The following is a 21,677-nucleotide window of genomic DNA, read 5'->3' as shown; positions in this document are numbered from 1 at the left end:
TCTTTGAGGAAGAAATGGAAAAAGAAAATGATGTAATTGCAATAAAATACATTACCATATATACTTATATATTATATAATGCACATTCAATACCACATGTGCTGCCTGTGTCCTGGAACACCCACTGCCTAACTCTACTTGTCCTTTGGGACTTGGAGTTGAGTCCTTGACAACCAGCCTTCAAAGAAATATTCTGGAGGCATGTCAAGCAAGGGTTAGATGAGGAAGAGCTTAAGTAGTGGTCTCATGACTCCCTACTATCCAGGCTTTGACCACTTCCTTAGCCCTCCCAGTCCCTCAAAATCACGATTTTTGAGAACTATAAATACCTGGAGGGTCACCTTACTTTTGGAGCACTGCCTGGAGATGTATTATGGGAGGCACTTAAACAAAATAATTATTTGTAAGACAATTCCTCTCAAAATTGGCCCAGGTAATGAGATTTAACGATGAGATCACGGGTAACCAGAAGGATTTTGAATGGCCTAACCTGGGGTTCTTTAATGGTGAAGGGGACTGAACCATAAAAATGAGAACAAAGGAAACAAACTACGAACAGATGTGACAGAAGATGTGATGAAATCCCTATTAAGCAGGGGACTCTACCAGGTGTAGCTCAAAGGCCATACCTATGCCTACATGGTATCCCCGGGATGGAAAACATGTTTGGGAGCCGATCCCCAGTACCATCAACGGGGAGACCAGCCCCTGTGTCAGGTGCCAGGAAGAATCTATACGGGACAATGACAAAGAAAACAGAAAAGATGTCAGAATGCTCATGCTCCAACCAAGATTGTTCCAACTGAGACCAAAAGCAAACGTATGTCGGTTGCCAGGGCAAGCAGACAAACAAACACAGACAAAGAGGAAAGAAAAGATGGCCACCGCAGGCTTACCCAGACAGAGGCAAAGAAGAAAAAAAGATGGCCTGGCTATAGCACTGCTCAACCTCAAACTAAAATAGAAAGTGAAAGTACGACAGACACCCAAATGAACAGATGAAAAAGACAGAGACAGAAATGAAGTTCACGGATTCACCTTCCCAGGACTCACAACATAAACCACTAAGGGTCCAATTCACCAAAGAAGCAACCTAGGAGGCATGACAGCTCTAACAACAGATCTGGTCAGTGAGCACAGTTCTTGCAGTGACAGACAAAAAATGAGCCCCTCAGAAAAGTAGGTTCGCAAGCAGCCACAAAACGAGGACTATGAAGTAGTCCATAGAACATGTTAGGCACTAGATGCTGCCTTTATCCCAGACCACAGGCTGCCTAACTGCTCTACTTGCCCTTGGTGGTTGGAGGTGAAATGGCATGGAATCAAGGGAATCAATGGCACAGACTCAGGGCACAAGTGAGAAATGCCAAAGCAATTTCCTCTGAACGATGCTGTAAGCTCCTTTAATACCCTTCACCAATGCATTGATCCCAAGAAAGCATTGCTCAGCAGTTTCTGATTGGCTGGCATTGTCTGCATCAACAATCCTTGGTCTTTCCAGCAGTCCTCAATGAGGTCCACCTGCAGGAGTTGCCTTTGCAGCTGTGCCTCTGAGCCTTTCCCCCTACACACATTGAGATCAATGGTTTAATAATAATTTTTAATTAAAAAAATGTCAACCCTCCTCTTAGCTCCATATCCTCTCCCACAAATTCAGCAGAAGTCTGCTTTCCTGGAGGCTCAACTGGTACTAGGTATTAGGGTGCCCAGGTAAGATATTGCCCAGCTCCTATGAATACTCCTTAAAGCCCTCCCCCCCAGTAGTTTCAAATTGCACTCAATCCTCTAGACTCCATATTCTGCCCCACAAGCTTGGCAAAGACTTTTGCTTTACAGGAGACCATGTCATACTAAGAACCCCAGAGACCAAGTAGGTACACAAAACTGTAGAGACCACACAGGTAATTGGAACTCCAGAGGCAACACTGGCACTCAAAACTCCAGAGGCCACAGGGAGAAAACACTAGTGGAGACATCCTACTGCACCAGAAGGCTCTTTAGTCACCAGAACCCCAGACTACTCAGGCTAGAAGACCAAAAATGCAGTGATGGTTGAAAACAAGGAAATCAATATACCACTCAATCTGATCTATGATATATACAAGTTGAAAGAAATAAAAAAACACATCATTATTTCATTAGATGCTGAAAGTCTTTGACAAAATCCAACAGTACTTCATGATAAAAGTCTTGGAGAGATCATGAATACAAGAGACATGCCTAAACATAATAAATCTAATATACAGCAAGCCAACAGCCAACATCTAAATAAATGAAGAGAAACTCTAAGCAACTCTGCTAAAAGCAGAAACAGGACATCTTTGTCAATACTCTCCATATGTATTCAACATAGTACTTGAAGTTTTAACTAGAGCAAAAGGTAGAAATTGGAAAGAAAGAAGTCAAAGTATCCTTATTTGCAAAGGATATGATAATATCTATAAGTAATTCCCAATTCTACCACAAAACTCCTATAGCTGATATATAACTTCAATAAAGTGGACAGATTCAAAATTAATTCAAAAAGTAATCAGTAGCCCTCCTACATACAAATGATAACTGGCATGAAAAAGAAATCAGGGAAACAACACCCTTTACAATGACAATAAATAATATAAAGTATTTTGATGTTACTATAATCAAATAAGTGAAAGGTCTGAACAAGAAGTTCAAGTCTTTAAGGAGGAAATTGGGGAGGATATCGACAATGCAAAGTTCTCCCATGCTTATAGATTGCTAGAAGTAACAGCAAAAATGGTGGTCTTATCAAAAGCAATCTACAGACTCAACACAATTCTCATCAGAATTCCAAAACAAGTTTCTACATTTTTTTTGAAAGAACAATGCTTAAAACTTTATATGTTAAAACAAAAAACTCAAGATAACTAAAACAATCTTGTACAATAGAAGAACTTCTGGAGGTATCACCATTTCTGATTTCAAAGTGTAATAAAGAACAATACTAATAAACCCTTCAGTATTGTCATAAAAACAAACAGGATGATCAATGGAAAGGAAATGAAGACCCAGTTTTAATCTACATATTCATAATCACTTGGGTTTTGACAATGAAGCCAAAATTACACTGTAGGACAAAAAGAAAATTCAATAAATGGTGCTAATATAGCTGAATGTCTGCATGTAGAAGAATACAAGTAGATCAATACCTTTTACTCTGCACAAAACTCAAGTTCAAGTGAATCAAATATCCCAACATAAAATCAAATAAGCTGAAACTTATAAAAAAGAAACCGGGGAATACCCTGAATGCCTTGACACAGGACACAACTTTCTGAACAGAACATTAATAATGCAAGCACTAAGATCAACAATTAATAAATGAGACTTCATAAGTCTGAAAATTTTCTTTAAACAAAGGACATTTTCAATAGGACAAACCAGCAACCTACAGAATAGAAAATGTTCTTCATCAGCCTCACTGCTGACAGAAGGTTGATATTCAAAATATATAAAGAGTTCAAGAAACTAGACATCTACAAGCTCAGTTATGCAAATTGAAAAATGTGCATATGTCTAAACACTGAATTCTTGACAGAGTAACTGCTAACAGCTGAGAAATACTCGAAGTTTTCAACAGCCTTAGCCATTAGAGAAGTTCAAATCAAATTATCTTTGAGAGTTCATCTTATGACTGTCAAATTATCTAAGTTCAAAAACACAAGTGACAGCTCATGCCAATGAGGATGTGGAGCAAGGAGAACACTCCTCTATTACTAGTGGGCATGATAAACTTGTACAGCCACTTTGGAAATCAATTGGGCAGTTTCTCAGAAAATTAGGAATTGATCTACCATAATCTATCTACCTCTTGATCCATCTGCATTCTTGGGCATATACCCAAAGGATACTTCATCATACCATAAGGACACTTGCTCAACTGTGTTCACAGAAGCTTTATTCATAGTAGCCAGAAACTAGAAATAACTTAGTTGTCTCAGGATGGAAGAACGAATAAAGAAAATGTGGTACATTTGCACAATGGAACATTAGTCATTTGTTAAAAACAATGACATCAAGAAATTTGCTGGAAATGGATAGAGCTATAAAAGATCATCCTGATATAATCCAGACGTCAGATAGACAAGCATGGTATGTACTCACTTATAAGTGGACATTAGCTGGTAAGTAAAGGATAATCATGCTACTATTCACAGACCCAGAGAAACTAAGTAGCAAAAAGTGTTCAAATGAGCAGACACATGAATATCACTATGAAGGTGAAATAGAATAGATATTCTTGGTAGACAAGGTCTGGTTTGGGTGTGGGTATGGGAATATTGGGGATGGGGTGTGGGTTGGATGGAGGGAGAGACTATGCCAGAGACAACTGGAATCAGAAAGCAGTTCTGTAATAACCTAGAAACCTAGAGTAATAGGAAGTCTATGAGGGTGAACCTATGTAAGACTTGTAGCAATGGGGGATATAGAACCTAAACCACCCATCTGCTGGCAAGGCAAGACCTCCATGGGACAGATGGATAGGGGCATCAACACAGCTACAAAACTTTTGATCTACAGTTTTTCCTGTCTACAAGTTGTGCTGGATAAAGGTAGCACAGAAATTTTGAGCACAGAAATTTTGAGCACAGAAAATTTGACCAATGACTGGTCCAGCTTGATACCCATGCCACAACAGATGGTCCATTCCTGATACTTCCCGAGGGGCCAGGAACCAGAGTCTTACTAAAGACCTAGGATAGAACCAAATAAAAGTGAGAACAAAAAAGTCAATGAAATTATTCTGTTATACATATAGATTGATGCTTAGCCTAAAAGATATGGGTGATGCTGGGATAGACATGGAGGAGAGAAGGGAAGAGAAACTCTAGTAGGGATGTAAAAATAAAAGTGAATAAATAGAATGAAGGAAAGCAAGAAGGAAGGAAGGGTAGACAGAAAAATAAAGGAAGAATAAAAATTAATTTCAAAAGCATCATAGGAAAAAAAAAACAGAGTTGAAATGTCAGTTGGAAGTAATTTAGGGAATTTAAGGATGAAAGCTCCATTATTGAAAAATTCAATAAATGAACAAACATATTTACTGGTTCAACTGTTAGTATAAACATTATAAAATAGTAATTTCTCTTACTTTGATCAATTCTTTTCTCACATGGTTTTCTGTCAAAGTTGTGATTTATCATACACTAATGGCTTTCTTCTTCAAATCCAAGTCAAGGGAAATAACAGATACTACAGAATTGTTAAAGATAAGATTGATGGAGCCAAGAAACTAATGTTGAGTCGAAGAAAATCCCTAAGGGTACAGAGCTGTCTGATTTCAAATGTGGTGGTGTTATTGTTAGAATTTCAAGTGCTTGTCAATGGCTCATTTGTTGAATACTTGCTTCCCAGGCACTATACCTGATTTTAAATGGATAACCTTTAGGAAGTGCACCTTGACTGTTGGAAGGGGCCTGCCTTGGAAGTTACATTCTCCTCTCAGTTCCAATACAGTGATTTTACTACCTGTACCCCATCATTCTCCTACTACCGTGGAAAAACTCTTGCTAACAGGCCTTCCCTGTCATGAGAGATTGGTCTCAAACCAAGAGCCCAAATAAATCCTGCCTCCATTATGTTTCTTTTGTCCTGTGTGTTATCAGAATAATTAGTAAAACAAACTAATGCAGGTTCAACAAAGCAAGTCAGAAGAGTAATGAGCAGCCAAGCAAGGGTAACTGTGTTGATAGAGGAACGTTTATGAATATTTCATTGTGTATGCATGTCCTATAGGGTATATATTTAAAAATGTGACATATGCTGTTTTTTCATCTGCAAACACAGTAAAGAAAACATAGTTCTTGTGAATCACCAACCAAAGAGTACACACGAGCTATACCTTGGCCTTCCTGCACATATGTAGCAGATGTGCGGCTTGGTCTTCATGTGGATCCTCCAATAACTGGAGCTGGGGCTGTTCTTAAAGCTGTTGCCTGTCTGTGGAATCCATTCCCCGAACTGGGCTTCCATGTCTGTCCTCAGTGGGAGAGAATGCACCTAGCCTAGCTAACTTAATGAGCCAGGGTTGGAAGGGATACCCAGGCGACGAGCTCAGCCTTCTTAGGCATAAGGAAAGAGGGGGTTGAGGAGCGACTGTGTGATGGGGTACCAGGAGGAGGGAGATAAGTGATGGAGATGTAACATAAATTAAAAAAAAAAAAAGAAAAGAAAACATATTCTAAAACAGGTTGCATGATCATTATCATTTGACAGGAGCCCAGTCAGTTCATGAATAGATTTAGATAATTCCTTCTATTTATTTTCTATTCCAGGTGTGTGGTTTGTTTTTTTTTTTTTTTTTTTTTTGTTTTGGTTTTTGGTTTTTTTTGCAAATTTTATAATTGGAAAGTTGAATTTGTTTCCATTAATTTTTAAAAATGTAGCATGAAATATTTATGTGCTTAAGAGAAGGTGTATTTTTTCTTCACTGGAAATCAGATGTATTTGAACCTTTCTCATGAGACTTGACCCAACCAAAAATATGTTGTCTAAATTATATAAGCTAATATATCCAAGAACTTGTCAGTTTTATCTCTAAAATAGTTAATAAAATATAAATTTTATGTCAATAGCTAGAAGTGATTATGAAGTCTCTTTAAGGAGCATCAGAACATTCTGATGTCTGCCTCTAATTTAGACATTTTCATGAAAATGTATTTTCCATTAAGAAAACAGTAGGAGGGTTGATCAGGAAAGGGATAAAGTCTGGACTGTAAAAAAGGATTAAAGAATAAAAATAAATAAACAAAACAAAACAAAAAAAGAGTTATCTCCATGCTGTTGGTAAATTAACACAAGAAAAGAATGGCATAGCACATGATAGGTATATAGAAAGAATGGCAAGCCACTTACTTGTCACAAGACTCTCAGTGATATTGGCCTGAAGCCTTGCCTCAACCTTCATAGTCCTACAGCATTGTGTCCTTGTTAACAGGGTGACACAGCCCATTTTTCCTGTCAAGTTGGCAGTATTAAGGCAGAAGTTCACAATTACAGCTGTTGGAATCTAACCAGGACAACACAAAGGAAGTAACCTTGACTTTGTAGAATGCTGTTTTCCATTTAGCTAGATCTAAAAGAAATCAGAATGAAGGTTTTAAACAACTGATCCTTTGTTCCTTTCAAATAGCTAGATACTTAATATTCATTAATATTGAGCAAATGACAAAAATCACTTCTCAACTAAAAACACATTTTATCTTCTCCACCTAGTGATAAGTTATTCTGTGGAACTATGGATATAGCCTATGGTAGAACATATCCTTGCATCCCAGAAAAGAGGAAAAGAAAAAGAATAGAAGAGCTTTAGTTATACTATAAAAGCACTACAGTACATACTCAAGCCAAATAATACTAGCAGTTAAACAAAAGCTATAATATTCTAATTTAAAATATCTGAGTTTATTGCTTAACACAGCAAATGTTGACTTTTCACCTTGCACTTACCTGTGAAAACTTCAGCATGCACATCTGTGTGCCTGTGAACAAATTTTATGTTATTTCCCTGAAGCAATTCTATGAAAGCAAGTTTATAGAGAGGGCTCTAATCAGCTATATTGATGCATGGCAGTCATCAACAACCTAAAGAGAATGAGACGAGGGTCTGGTAAGGTTGAGGACAGGCTAGGCAATTTAAAAGAAAACTGAAGAAAATGAAAATGCAGTTGGTTTCATTATTTGCTTGAAAATGATTGGAAAATGCACTCTTTTTGAATATTTGATTTCTAATTATTGTAATAAGTTTAGGACCAAATAAATTAACACTGTATAAAGTATATAAATATAGAAATTAAAAGATGGATATATTCACAACATACTTATTTCTCATTTTCATCACTGTATTAAAAATGGTTTCCATATGTATATTGTAGTGAATCAAAAACTTTGGAAACTCTCTGAAGAATTCCTGTGAGTTTAATGCAAGTATGGGCTACATAGTTTGACTGTCTCACCTGGGCATGCAAACACCGAAGAGAGAAATTTTGCAAGTTATCAATTTTAGACAATGTATGAAGGGAAACTGGGGAAGAGTGAGAGGGGAGAAAACAGTGTTTCAGAGGGACAAATTCTCCATTTAGTTACGCAATATCAAATGGTAGGTAATCCCTGAGGTCATCTGACTGTGTAAGGGATTTAATTTCTGTGATGAAACATCATGACTAACTAAGAAGCTGGGGAAAAGGATCTATTCAGTTTATATTTCTAGATATATTATCCATCACTGGAGGAAATCGGGACAAAAACTAAAGCAGGGCAGGAATCTGGAGTCCAGAAATGATGCAGAAACCATAGAGGGGTTCTGCTTACTGGCTGGCTTTCCATAGTTTGATCAAGTTGCTTTCTTACAGAACTCAAGACTACCAGCCCAGGCATAACAGCATTCACTGTAGGCTGGGCACTTCCCCATTTATCTTTAATTGAGAAAATGCCTTACAGTTGAATCTCATGAAAGCATTTTCTCAGTTGAAAATACTTTCTGATGACTCTAACTTGTATTAAGTTGTCATACAAACCAGCTGGCACCACAGTACAATATATATTCAGGCAACATACAGGACAGCAGGTTGTATTTTTATGTGTTAAAAATGTGTGTATATGTGTGTGTGTGTGTGTGTGTATGTGTTTGTGGATACATTTACATATGAAATAAATCAAAAAAGAGGCCATAGATTGAAAAGAGAACAAGTGGGCACATGGAGGAAGTTAACAAAAAGGAGAAGGGATAAATTATATAATTATATTATAATTTCAAAAGTAAACTAATGTTAAAATGAACACATTTCTACATTATTTATTTTTGAAGCATTTTTCAATTTGGCCAAGATGACCTCAGTCTTACTATGCAGCTCATGAAAACACTGAATATCTGCCTTCACCTCACTAATCTTGGGATTATAAATGAGTGCAGCATGTCTGGCCTAATTTAACATTTACTAATTTATTTCTATTTATGGATTCATGTATCTATCTTTACTTATTTAACTATCTGTTTATGTATTTTTATATGTGTGAATGCCTTCATATGTGTGTGCACACCCCTTGATGACTTTTTCCACATGCCATTATGGTTTACCTGATCCTCCAGAACTGAAACCATAATCTTATATCACTCTTGTCAACAGAGTCTTATGAAAGAGCAGCACCAAATGTTCTTAACAGCTAAGCCGTTGTTTTTCCCATCACAGCCTATTTAATAATATGAACTGAGAAATATTTGAGGTATTAAACAATTGAATTGAAATAAGTGCCGTATACCACTTGTAATACAAAAACACCACATAGTGCTGGTGTATTGAATAGAAGATTCAACAAGAAATAGGCTGTAAGTGGGAGTATGGAAAGCATCATTGCTAAAGTGGTTCTACATGCTCTGGCACACTCAAGCTTCTGAGCTGCTCTGGCCTTGAGGACATCTCTTCACTTCCCCTGAGCTGCCTTGGCCCTTCTGCTCATGCTCCAGTGCATTAGCAAGAGCAGATGTGCAAAAATACCCCTATCATTCAAAAGCTTACTTTCAGTATTACAGAATGTCATTTACTTGCCTTTCTTCATGACTTAGAGCTAAGAAGTAAAATGACTTGTAACTCCAATTCCTCATGCCAGCCACTTCTAATAGTACAGTTTATAATTTTGTGTGCAAAGCCCACAGATCAATTTTATTTTCTTCTTTAATAGTTTTTAACTGTATTTTTTACACAGTGCATAAATTGTGTTTTATAACATTAAATTAACAATAATTACTTCAATGTTCTGAAACCTTAATTTATAGTAAAAAAAAAAAAAGCATGCCTGTAATTTTTTAAGACATTGTTATCTGAATAGCTTAATGCTGTCAGAACTTATTCTGCATTTGCTCTCTCTGGCATAAGTTTATAAACTGTCTACAGTTAATATTATGCCTTACAATACTTTGTTCCATAATGGCAAGCCTGAGACCATGAGAAGTTAGAAAAAAGCCCCATACCAAGAAGGGTCAGGAGTGGCATTTCAAGCTACTGAGCACTGTGTTCTAACACTTAAATTCTTCAGTATGCTTCTTCATACCGGCTCAGTGGGTCATGTCCACGGATATCACTGTGTGACACTGCACATAAGTTTCAGAACTTGTTGAAAATAGAGCAGCTTGTCAAGAAGCAACATTCCCATCCTGTAATTTGCAATCCATCTTTTGGAAACAATAATCAGCTTAGTCCTATTATTCTGTTTCTGCTCCTACCTCACTTGGCACTGGACTTCCTGTGATTGTTAGTTATCAGTGAACACAATGCAGACTGATTCCCAGCTTCTGAAGCCTTTACTGCTTTTCAACAACACTCTTCCTCCATGGCACACCCTGAATCTGGAGACTCAAATCAGAGAACCCATTAATGCTATGCAATCTTTTCTCCCAGTCATATAAATTGCATAATGTTATCTAAAAACTTAATCATTAAATAAACTTAATTTTGATTCAGGCATAATTTCAAATATTTGTGTGTAGTCACACAATGTATCAATCACAGAATTCATTGATTCAAAATATATTTGCTGTGTGTTCATATGTTTCAGTAAGCACTTATGTCTTAGGTTAATTTTGCTCATGGATCAGTTTGGGTCCTACAGTTGCCTTCCATTTAATTTGTTCTTTGTATTTATTCTTTTCTCTGAATCCTTCTTAATATGTAATATAACCTCTAGCAAAAAAAGGAAACTTGTTTTTACAAACATGCTATTAATTTTCATTTTGTGTCATGAAGGAGCTTACATACTGAAAATGCTTTGTGAAGCACATCTGAATATTTTATCATAATTATATTAAGTGAAGTAAAAAGAGAATGGTGAGATTCACTTAGATTGATTTATTCCCTTTGTTGATAATGGCATCTATTATCACTTCCAGGTTGCTTCACTGGAAGAAGAATTATTAGAAAGCATAGACTGACTCAGCATGTGCACTGCATGTGAGGATGAAGATTCCATTAGGAACAAGCAGGAGCTCAATATTCTGAACACGAACATCCATCAAAGAGAGAAGATTAAAATGCACCACACAGTGTGCAAATTGGAACCTTTACATTGCTAATTGAAATTTAATTGGATTTCATTTTAATTTAATTGTTAACTCTTATCAAAAATGTTTACTTAAATGTGAGTATGTGAGAGATTCCATGACCAAGTAACAGACTCTACTTAAGTCTATTAATTAAGCTTAACACCCATATTTTCATAGATTACATTTTTTTCTCAAAGTGTACTCTCAGCACTTACTTGGAAAATCATTTCTTGTTAAACAGACCTTCTTGGGTAAAAAGTAACCACAGGAGAAATTTAAGTTATACTACTATATTTATTCAGTTAATTTCAAACAATTAGAAATTGAATGAAATGTCTAATTTACTTCTTTAAACACTATATATTTTTTATTTTAGGAAAATACATTTCAGGCTTTTTCGGTCTACCTTTTCTTTTATTTTTGAGCTTAGTCTAAAATGTAAAATATGGAGTTTAATAAACACATATATGAAACTTTGAAATCAATGGATAAACATTCTATTGTTTTGCTTAAAATAATTTGTTGAACATTATGAACCTAATATACACTACTTTATAGGTCCTTTTTCCTGTGTTCCTGAGTACATTTTGTTTTTAATTTTATTTTGTGCATCTAGTAAGCAAGAACAGTTCCTTATGAATTATGAACTACTCCACATAAGTTGCAAAATCTACCAATAAAGTCTATCGTAAACAGCTCCTCTCAGTAATGGTATATAGAATTGCTATCTCAGCAGTTTGCCCGCCTTTCCTTTCCTTTTAGTAACTGATGCATTATTCAGGTATGTACTGCTGACAGTTTTTATGATTTGTGCCATTTGGGAGGAAAGTAGGTATGCACAGTAGACTGGCTGCAGTAGCATTCAATATACACTAGGCATTTCACAGCGGACAGTCTGCCATAAAGGTCATTCAGTCCTGTCCTAACCTCAGGTCTACCTCAGATGCTATCATTCTGCTTTATTTTACTGAGTCAATAAGAAGCATACATAATTTTAGTTGACCTTTTTTACTTTTTCATTGCAAATAATATATTTAAAATATTTCCTGTCTCCTCAGAATACATATTTTTATTATTATTTATTTAAGTAACTCTAATGTTTATATTATAAAAATGATAGGGATTTCATGCACAGCCAAGTTTGAAATTCCTCTGAGTCTCATCCTTGTCGTCATAGTAGAATTTCTTTCATCTTACTATAAAAATGCCCAGAAGGTATTATAAAATATATTTCCACCGTAGAAAACATTTTCTATTGAGTGATAATCCACACACATTGAATTCTATTTTTTATTTCAAGAAGGTGAATTTAGTCTCTTAGGTAAGTTCGTAATAGGAAGAGGGATTATACAGGATTTAATGGAACAACTAAAATCTTTAGTAACTTAATAAAATTACTGATGACATGGCCAAGCCCATCTTATTATGAAATAATTATACATACAGAGAAAATTTAATTCTCCAAAATAACCAAAATGTCTCCTAGAATATAAATGAGCACTTTCTTACTTTTATTCGGCATCAGTGAAAATTGAAAATAAGCAGAATGTGAAATATGGAGTAAATGTAGAGTTGGAAAATGGATAGACAAGAACATACATCTGTTAAGTTCAAAAGCCAAGTATGTTGTAGAGATGGCTAGCCAGAAGTTTCAGCAGTCTTTATCAAGAATATTTCTCTCCCTGCCTGAGCATTCCCACTCTCCTTTCAGTTCTCTGTACTTAAGGCATAATTACCATCACAAACAAACAATACTTGGAAATTTCAACAAGTTCTATATGACTAGTTCTCATCTTTCCTGGTCTATTGATTTCAAGTGGACATATTGATTCATGTCATATGAACATACCACTAGGTCAAAGCTTTAATATTCAAACTGGAATTTTGATATTTTGGGTTGAAGTTGTACTCCAACAATGCACAAATCTAATGCAATCCATTGAATACAACACTAAACACAAGGTCACAACTGGTTCTACATTTAGGGCCAGCATCTGTGTATCATTAACATGTGGGCCAAGCCATGTCACCCCGAAACATTACAGAGAATGTTATGCCCCTGAACAGAGTCAAGGAGAATATGTCAAGTTGTCCAAAGAGAAACGATTTACCTTCTTTTCATTTCAATTAAGATCCAAAATGTGGACATCACAAAGTGAAGGAATGCAAACCACTTTTGACAGCTAACAAGAAACAAGTGAAAAGAAGTATCATTTGGATTTAAGTAATAGGAACACCCATGCCTGCATTCACGCAATTGAAAAGGGTGGTCTTAATGATTAGAGACGCCAAGAATGCTGAGTAACTTCATATTTTTGTGAGAAAAAAAAAGGGGTAACTATTTTGTATATAAATCATATCATAGTTTAAGAAATTTTTAGATTTTCGGTTATCATGAAATAATTGTCTTGAGACTAAAGAAAATTCCCTGCACTATATTTAATACTGTTTCACTATATTCTTAAAACCTATTAAGACAGAAAATTAGTAGCTACTGATCTCCTACATAGAGCCAGTGGAGCAGCCTCTACATCTCAGGTTGCTTTACCTGAGCCAGAACTGGAGGTACCTGAAGCCAGCTGGAGCAAGAACATAGGAACTGTGACCAACCAGTAGCTCCGTTTCCTTCTGGTCACTGCCAGCGCTGGACCACGTTGGGCCAGAACTCGACATACAATACCATGGTCTCCAGAGGACTCTCCATCCCCCAGGCACCCTAGCACACCCAGGATCTTAGGATCAATGGCGAGAGAACACAACATCTGTTCTAACAGAACTGGGGGTGCCTGGGGCCAGCTGGAACACCAGTGGCTCATGATCCTTCCAGTCAACACTGGTCTACCTTGGTTTCAATCTCAATGGACAGCACCATGTTCCCCAGAGGAATTATCACATCTCGAAACTCTAACATGCCCAGGATCTTAGAGTCTCAGGATCCCAGAATTCCAGGAGCTTGGTCACACCAGGATCTCAGGGTCTCAGATGAAGATTGAATGTCAAGAACTCTGACACACCCAGAATCTCAGTGTCATAGGATGCCAGAATCACAGGTTCACAAAGAAAGCTCAACTCTGAGAAGCACTGACTCAACTGGGATTACAGGAAGGACAGGCTCCAATCAGATATATTGAAAGCAGGGAGAATTAAGATAATCAATTGGCTTGAAGCAAGCATAGGAACAGAAGCAACAGAAAACAAAGTTTCTTGGCATCATCAGAACCCAAGTTTCCCACCATAGCAAGTACTAGATACACCATCACAACAGGAAATCAAGATATGGATCTAAAGTCACTTCTCATGATGATGATAGAGGACTATAGGAACATAAATAACTCCCTTAAAGAAATACAGAATATATCCAAACTGGTGAAAGAATTGAATGAACAAAACCATCTAGGATCTAGAAATGGAAGTAAAAAAATAAATAAATAAATAAGGAAATCACAAAGGGAGACAAATCTGTAAATAGAAAACCTAGGAAAGAAGTCAGGAGCCATAGATGCAAGAATTAAAGAATATGAGAGATGGAAGAGAGAAACTCAGGTACAGAAAATACCATAGAAAACATTGAAACCATTTACTGTGATGTTGGCTACTGGTTTGCTGTAGATTGCGTTTATCATGTTTAGGAGCTCGTGTCTCTAGCTGCATATATATCAGAAGATGGCCTAGTCAGCCATCAGTGGAAAGAGAGGCTTATTGGTCAACTTTATCTGCCTCAGTACAGGGGAATGCCAGGGCCAAGAAGTGGGAGTGGGTGGGGGAGCTGGTAGGGGAATTTGGGATAGCATTGGAAATGTAAATGAAATAAATACCTAATAAAAAAAATAAAATAAAGAAAAAAAGAAAACATTGAAACAACAATCAAAGAAAATGGGAAATGCAAAAAGATCCTAACTTAAAACATCCAGGAATTCCAGGACACAATGAGAAGACCAAGCTATAATCGGTATAGATGAGAAGGAATATTGCCAAGTTAAAGGGCCAGCAAATATCTTCCACAAAATTATAGAAGAAAACTTCCCATACCTAAAGAAAGAGATGCCCATGAACATATAAGAAGCTGAAAGAACTCCAAAGAGTTTAAACCAGAAAAGAAATTCCTCTGGACACATAATAATCAAAACAACAAATGCACAAAACAAAGAAAGAATACTAATAGCAATATGGGGAAAAGGTCAAGAAACATATAAAGGCAGGCCTATCTGGATTACACCTGACATCTCCCCAGAGACTATGAAAGCCAGAAGATCCTGAGCAGCTTTCATATAAACCCTAAGAGAGCACAAAAGCCAGCCCAGACTACTATACCCAGCAAAACTTTCAATTATCATAGATGGAGAAACCAAGGTATCCCATGGCAAAACCAAATTTACACAAAATCTTTCAAAAAATACAGCCCCTCAAAGGATAATAAAGGGAAAACTCCAACACAAGGAAGGAAACTATACTCTAGAAAACACAAGAAATTAATCTTTCAAAAAACCTAAAAGAAGATAACCACATGAACAAAATTCCAACTCTAACAACAAAAATAACAGGAAGCAACAGTTACTTTTCCTTAATATCTCTTAATATCAAGGGACTCAACTCCCCAATAAAAAGACATAGACTAACAGACTGGTTATATAAACAAGACCCAACATTTTCCTGCTGAGAAAGAAATTAGGGAAACAACACCCTTAAAAATAGTTGCAAATAATATAAAATACCTCGATGTAACTTTTCGTAAGCAAGAGAAATATCTGTATGATAAGAACTTCAAGTCTCTGAAGAAAGAAATCCAAGATCTCAGAAGATGGAAAGATTCCCCCATGTTCATGCATTGGCAGTATTAATATATTAAAAATGGCTATCTTGCTGAAAGCAATCTACAAATTCAATGCAATCCTCATCAAAATTCCAACTCAATTTTTCACCGAGTTAGAAAGAGCAATTTGCAAATTCATCTGGAATAACAAAAAAACTAGAATAGCAAAACTATTCGCAACAATAAAAGAACCTCTGGTGGAATCATCATCCCAAACTCTAGCTGTAGTACAGTGCAAATGTGATAAAAAACTACATGGCACTGGTACAATGACAGACAGATAGATCAGTGGAATAGAATGGAAGACCCAGAAATGAACCTAAACACCTATGGTCACTTGATCTTTGACGAAGGAGCAAAAACCATCCAATGGAAAAAAGGACAGCAATTTTAACAAATGGCCCTGGCTCAACTGGTGGTTAGCATGTAGAAGAATGCAACTTGTTCCTTTCTTATCTCCTTGTACAAAGCTGAAGTCTAAGTGGATGAACGAACTCCACAGAAAAGAAGAGACACTGAAAGTTATAGAGGATAAAGTGGGGAAGACCTTTGAAGATATGGGCATAGGGGAAAAATTCCTGTTCAAAACACCAATGTCCTATGCTATAAGAGAATCAACAAAGCCGGGTGTGGTGGCACACGCCTTTAATCCCAGCACTCACAAGGCAGAGGCAGGTGGATTTCTGAGTTCGAGGCCAGCCTGGTCTACAAAGTGAGTTCCAAGAAAGCTAGGGCTATACATAGAAACTCTGTCTCGAAAAACCAAAAACCAACCCCCCCCAAAAAAAAAACCCAAAAAACAAAAAAACAAAATAACAAAAAACGAACACACACACATGCACACTGGGGGCGGGGGGCGGAGAGAATCAACAAATGGGACCTCATAAAATTTCAAAGCTTCTGTAAGGCAAAGGACATTGTCAATAAGACAAAAAGGCAACCAACTGAGTGGGAAAATATCTTTTCCAATCTTAAATCCTATAGGGGGTTAATATCCAATATATATAAAGAACTCAGGAAGATGGACTCCAGAAAATCAAATAACCCTATTAAAATATGGGGTACAGAGATAAAGAATTCTCAACTGAGGAATACCGAATTGCTGAGAGGCACCTGAAAAAATGGTCAATGTCCTTAATCATCAGGGAAATGCAAAGCAAAAAATGCTGAGATTCTACCTCACACCAGTCAGAATGGCTAAGGTCAAAAACTCATGTTATTGAAGATGCTGGCAAGGATGTGGAGAAAGAGGAATACTCCTCCATTGCTCTTGGGATTGCGAGCTTGTACAACCACTCTGGAAGTCAGTTTGGCGATTTCTCAGAAAACTAGGCATAGTTCTACAGATAGATCCAGCATTACCACTCCTGCGCATATACACAGAAGATGCTTCAACTTGTAATAAGGACACATGCTCCATTATGTTCATAGCAGTTGTTCATACTCATATTATTCTGTTGCAGGATTTTCCCTTTGTAATAATATTAAAATATTAGTGCAGCAGGAGTCCTGTGACAGGACAGGGAAAGGGAGGCAGAACTAAGAGTTGCGGGGACAGAGAATGACTAGGGAAAGAAGAGAAGGAACCAAGATGGAGGGAGAGGAAGAAGATCCAGATTCCGTGTGTTTTTAAATAGCCACACATCGATATGAATATTATATAGGGATAGAATAATTGGGATAACTTGTCTTATGAGCTATTAGAAACAATTAATTTATGAAAATCTTAGGCAAATGGATGGATCTGGAGGATATCATCCTGAGTGAGGCAACCCAATCACAAAAGAACTCACATGATGTGCATTCACTGATAAGTGACTTTTAGCCCAGAAACTTAGAATACCCAAGGTACAATTTGCAAAACACATGAAAATCAAGAAGGAAGACCAGTGTGGATACTTCATTCCTCCTTAGAATAGGGAACAAAATACCCATTGAAGGAGTTACAGAGAAAAATTTTGGAGCTGAGATGGAAGGATGGACCATCCAGAGACTGCCCAACCTGGGGATCCATTCCATAATCAGCCACCAAATGCAGACACTATTGCATATGCCAGAAAGATTTTGCTCACAGGACTCTGATATGGCTGTCTCGTGTGAGGCTATGCCAGTTCCTGGCAAATATAGAAGTGGATGCTCCCAGTCATCTATTGGATGGGACACAGGGCCCCCAATGGAAGAGCTAGAGAAATTACCCAATTAGCTGAAGAGGTCTGCAACCCTATAGGAAGAACAACAATATGAACTAACCAGTACCTCCCAGAGATCGTGCCTCTAGCTGCATATGTATCAGAAGATGGCCTAGTTGGCCATCATTGGGAAGAGAGGTCCATTGGTCTTACAAACTTTATATGCCCCCGTACAGGGGAATGACAGGGCCAAGAAACAGGAGTGGATGGTTTGGGGACCAGGGTGGGGTAAGGGTATAGGGGACTCTCGGGATAGCATCTGAAATGTAAATGAAGAAAATATCTAATAAAAATTGTTTAAAAAGAAATTATTTTGTGGGCATCTTTTGAATTGAGTATTTGCTGATATATAAATATGACTGATTAATTATAAGCTTCATGGGTTTAGATTTACTGGGTTACTGGAATTTGGGACCACTGACCACTGGCAGTTTATGGCTGAGAAAGAAGTAGCCACCAAAGCATCAAACTGGAGCTGGGAAGACTGATTGGTTGCTCATGGCACTAGCCATAGAGGTAGCGGGTTGGTGGAGTAGAGTAGCCAGGCTTATTGTGGGAACTTGCCATTCATTTTAATATTTCCCACAGTAGGTGACAAAACAATGTGTTGGGCAAGAATCCACTAGAAATTTAAGTTTCTTAGCCTAAGAGATAAAGTTTTATTTTATTTTTTTTAACTGAGTAGCTACATAGGGCTGAGATGAGTAGGGTGGACTCAAGCCTGAGAATTTTAAACAAAGTAATACCTAGCTGTTTTAATATTCCATGCCTTGGGGAGTGCAGGCTGCTCTGAGTCAAAAACTATAGAATGGAATTCGATTACTTGCTTTTAGAAAAGATTTATATATAGATTTTGTCCTAATAATGTGGGGATTTTTACCTGTGGTTAGGAACTAGGATAGGGAAAATTAGTCACTAGCTCCAAGTAGAGAGAGCAGTGATAATTACCTGCTACGATCAGGTATCAATTATAAACGTCTGTGGCTCCAGGCAAAGAGTTGAACAGACAAATGGTATAACAGGAAAGATATATTGCTCAATTACACCTCACAGGATATTCAAATTCTTTCTATCATACACTCCACAGGAAACTTGTTTTTTTTTCCTCCTTGGCAAAATAGAAAAGGCCTAAGAACAGCACAGGGGAATGCCAGGGCCAGGAAGCAGGAGTAGGTGGGTTGGGGAGCTGGGCAGGGAGAGGGTATAGGGGACTTTTGGGATAGCATTTGAAATTTAAATGAAGAGAATATCTAATAAAAAAAGAATAGGCACAAACAGTATTTTAGTTTACTTCATTTGATTTGGATTATTTTAACTTTCAAAATGGGCTTGATTTTGAGTTTTTTGGTTATATCATTTTTCTAGGAGAGAGGTCAATATAAAGGTTTTTCATGTTACTGGCTGATTTGGGAGAAAGATGATCCTGGACCAGAAGCCTGAAGACAGATGCTCTAACTTCCTCACTTACTGGGGCTATATAGGTAGGTAGCTGTCTCTACAATTTGTCTCAGTTCTGGAAGGTGTATTAGACTTCCTATATATTTCAGTAAATGCTGGTCATTCTCAGATTTCTGACAGGGTTGAAAGACTAATAATATTCTCATAGCCAACTCAGTCTGTTTACATTGTGAGAAGAGATTTGAGAGGATGGTTTTCAGATGACATACATTCTAAAGCCAGGACATAAGTTCAGTGTAGATTTATGTCTTTTAAGATAAAATAGATGACAATTTTATATTTTATTGACAAAAGTAATGGACTAAGTGTTAGTTCTATCTTGTACTTTATGAATTACAAAATGGTAATAGTTGTGCTCAATTTATATTTGAGAGAAAAGATTTTTGTTTGTTTGTTTGAACAGAAAGTGTGATATGTAGTAGGATTTTCCCTGTCTAATTACATTAAAATATTAATGCAGCAGGAGGTGATTAGACAGGGGAAAGGCTGGCAGAGCTAAGAGTTGGAGAGAGAGAGAGAGAGAGACTGAGACTCAGGAGAGGGAAGGGAGCAAGATGGAGGCCTATGAACAGGATGATTCAGATTCAGCATGGCTTTAAATATCCACAGGTAGAGATAATTTCATATAGAAATAAAATTATTGTGGTAACTTGTCTAATCTAGGTGAGCAACTTGTGTCATTATCAGTTGGCCCTGAATTTATTGTGTGGACATCATGTGAATTGAGAAGTTATTGATATATAAATCTGACTGACTAATTATAAGCTTCTAGAGTTTTGTTTCTACTGGGGTTGCTGGGTGTTCTGATGGCTGACCATGGGGTGGGCGGTCATTAAGTGGGGCTGGCATAGCAGTGACCCAAGAAGAGAACTTGGTGAGTTGGGTACCAACATTTCAGCAGCTCTGAGCCAGATAGACCACAGAGTTGAGAATACCCTGCTAGAGCCATGTGGCCTGCTGGTGCCTGGCATAATGCAGGATATTGATAATCATTTTAATATTTCCCACAACATTAGTCTATAACTTAATGCAACAGTTATTGTTCAGCTGCTTTGTCAGAAAACAAGGAGACTTTGAGCAAAAGGCAATGATAAGGTTCTCGTTCTCTCCTATTTTACAATGACATTTTGAGACTATGGTAAAAGTTCTAAATACATTAATTTATTATTAAACATTATTTACTATATATTACATAGTAAATCTTAGTTCATTTATAAAATAAATTATACAGTTTTTACAACCAAGAACACAAGTGTGCTATGAAAAATGTTAAAAGAAAATGTCAATGCATATTCACTTTTAACCTTACTTGTAAAATACAGAAACTTGTATGGGAAACACCAATTATGACCTGAAACTGTCTTCAGAATAGATATTTATGGAATAATAAGAGAGCTTCTTATATTTGAAAACTTTTAAAAATGTACCAATATGCCATTTATGATAAAAAATAAGAAACATTATGTGAAGATGCTTTATAGGATAACCATCATTAATAATATAAAGATTTTACGTCAACTCTCATTTCACTAATGATGAAATAATACAGGTTGATTTTAATGTATGAATCAAGATTTAATGCACAGAAAGTTTAGCTTGGTAAGTTCAGAACAAGTTCAGCAACTTGTTTCATGCTTAACAGCTTTAAGGTAATTGCCTTTAATACTCTGATATAGAAAATGAGTCACATATTAGGACATGAAAGAGTTTATTCACTGTCATCATATGTTTGAGACTATACTGTGGTTTATCTCAATACAGCATCATAGGCAAATCAGGCTATTGTGCTTCCCTCCAATCAAATCTCTATAAAGTACCTGTCACAACAAGGAATGGAACCTTAGGGCAAGCATCTTCCATTAGGTTCTTTGGTTTACAAATGATCAGTCCACTATAATGATACAGTTTACATTTCATCAGATTATAGGAAACTTCAAAGAACAAATAGAAAAGGCATCATCACCCATTTTTTTATACACAATCAGATGCTTTATTAATTGAAGCCTATGCTCCCAGAATGCAACGTCACATATGTCCAGGGTATTTGAAAAGCATTGATGAGATGCTTGAGAAGTTACTCTGTAAACTGTAAAGTGTCTGTAAATAACAGACAACATTATTGGTTATTCCATGGAATATATAACTGTAAGTGAATTGCAATGATGGC

The sequence above is a fragment of the Mus caroli genome, unplaced genomic scaffold (assembly GCF_978045245.1).
Source record: "Mus caroli unplaced genomic scaffold, Mus_caroli_1 scaffold_3, whole genome shotgun sequence".
NCBI classification, from domain to species: Eukaryota; Metazoa; Chordata; class Mammalia; order Rodentia; family Muridae; genus Mus; species Mus caroli.
This window is presented reverse-complemented; position numbering follows the sequence as displayed.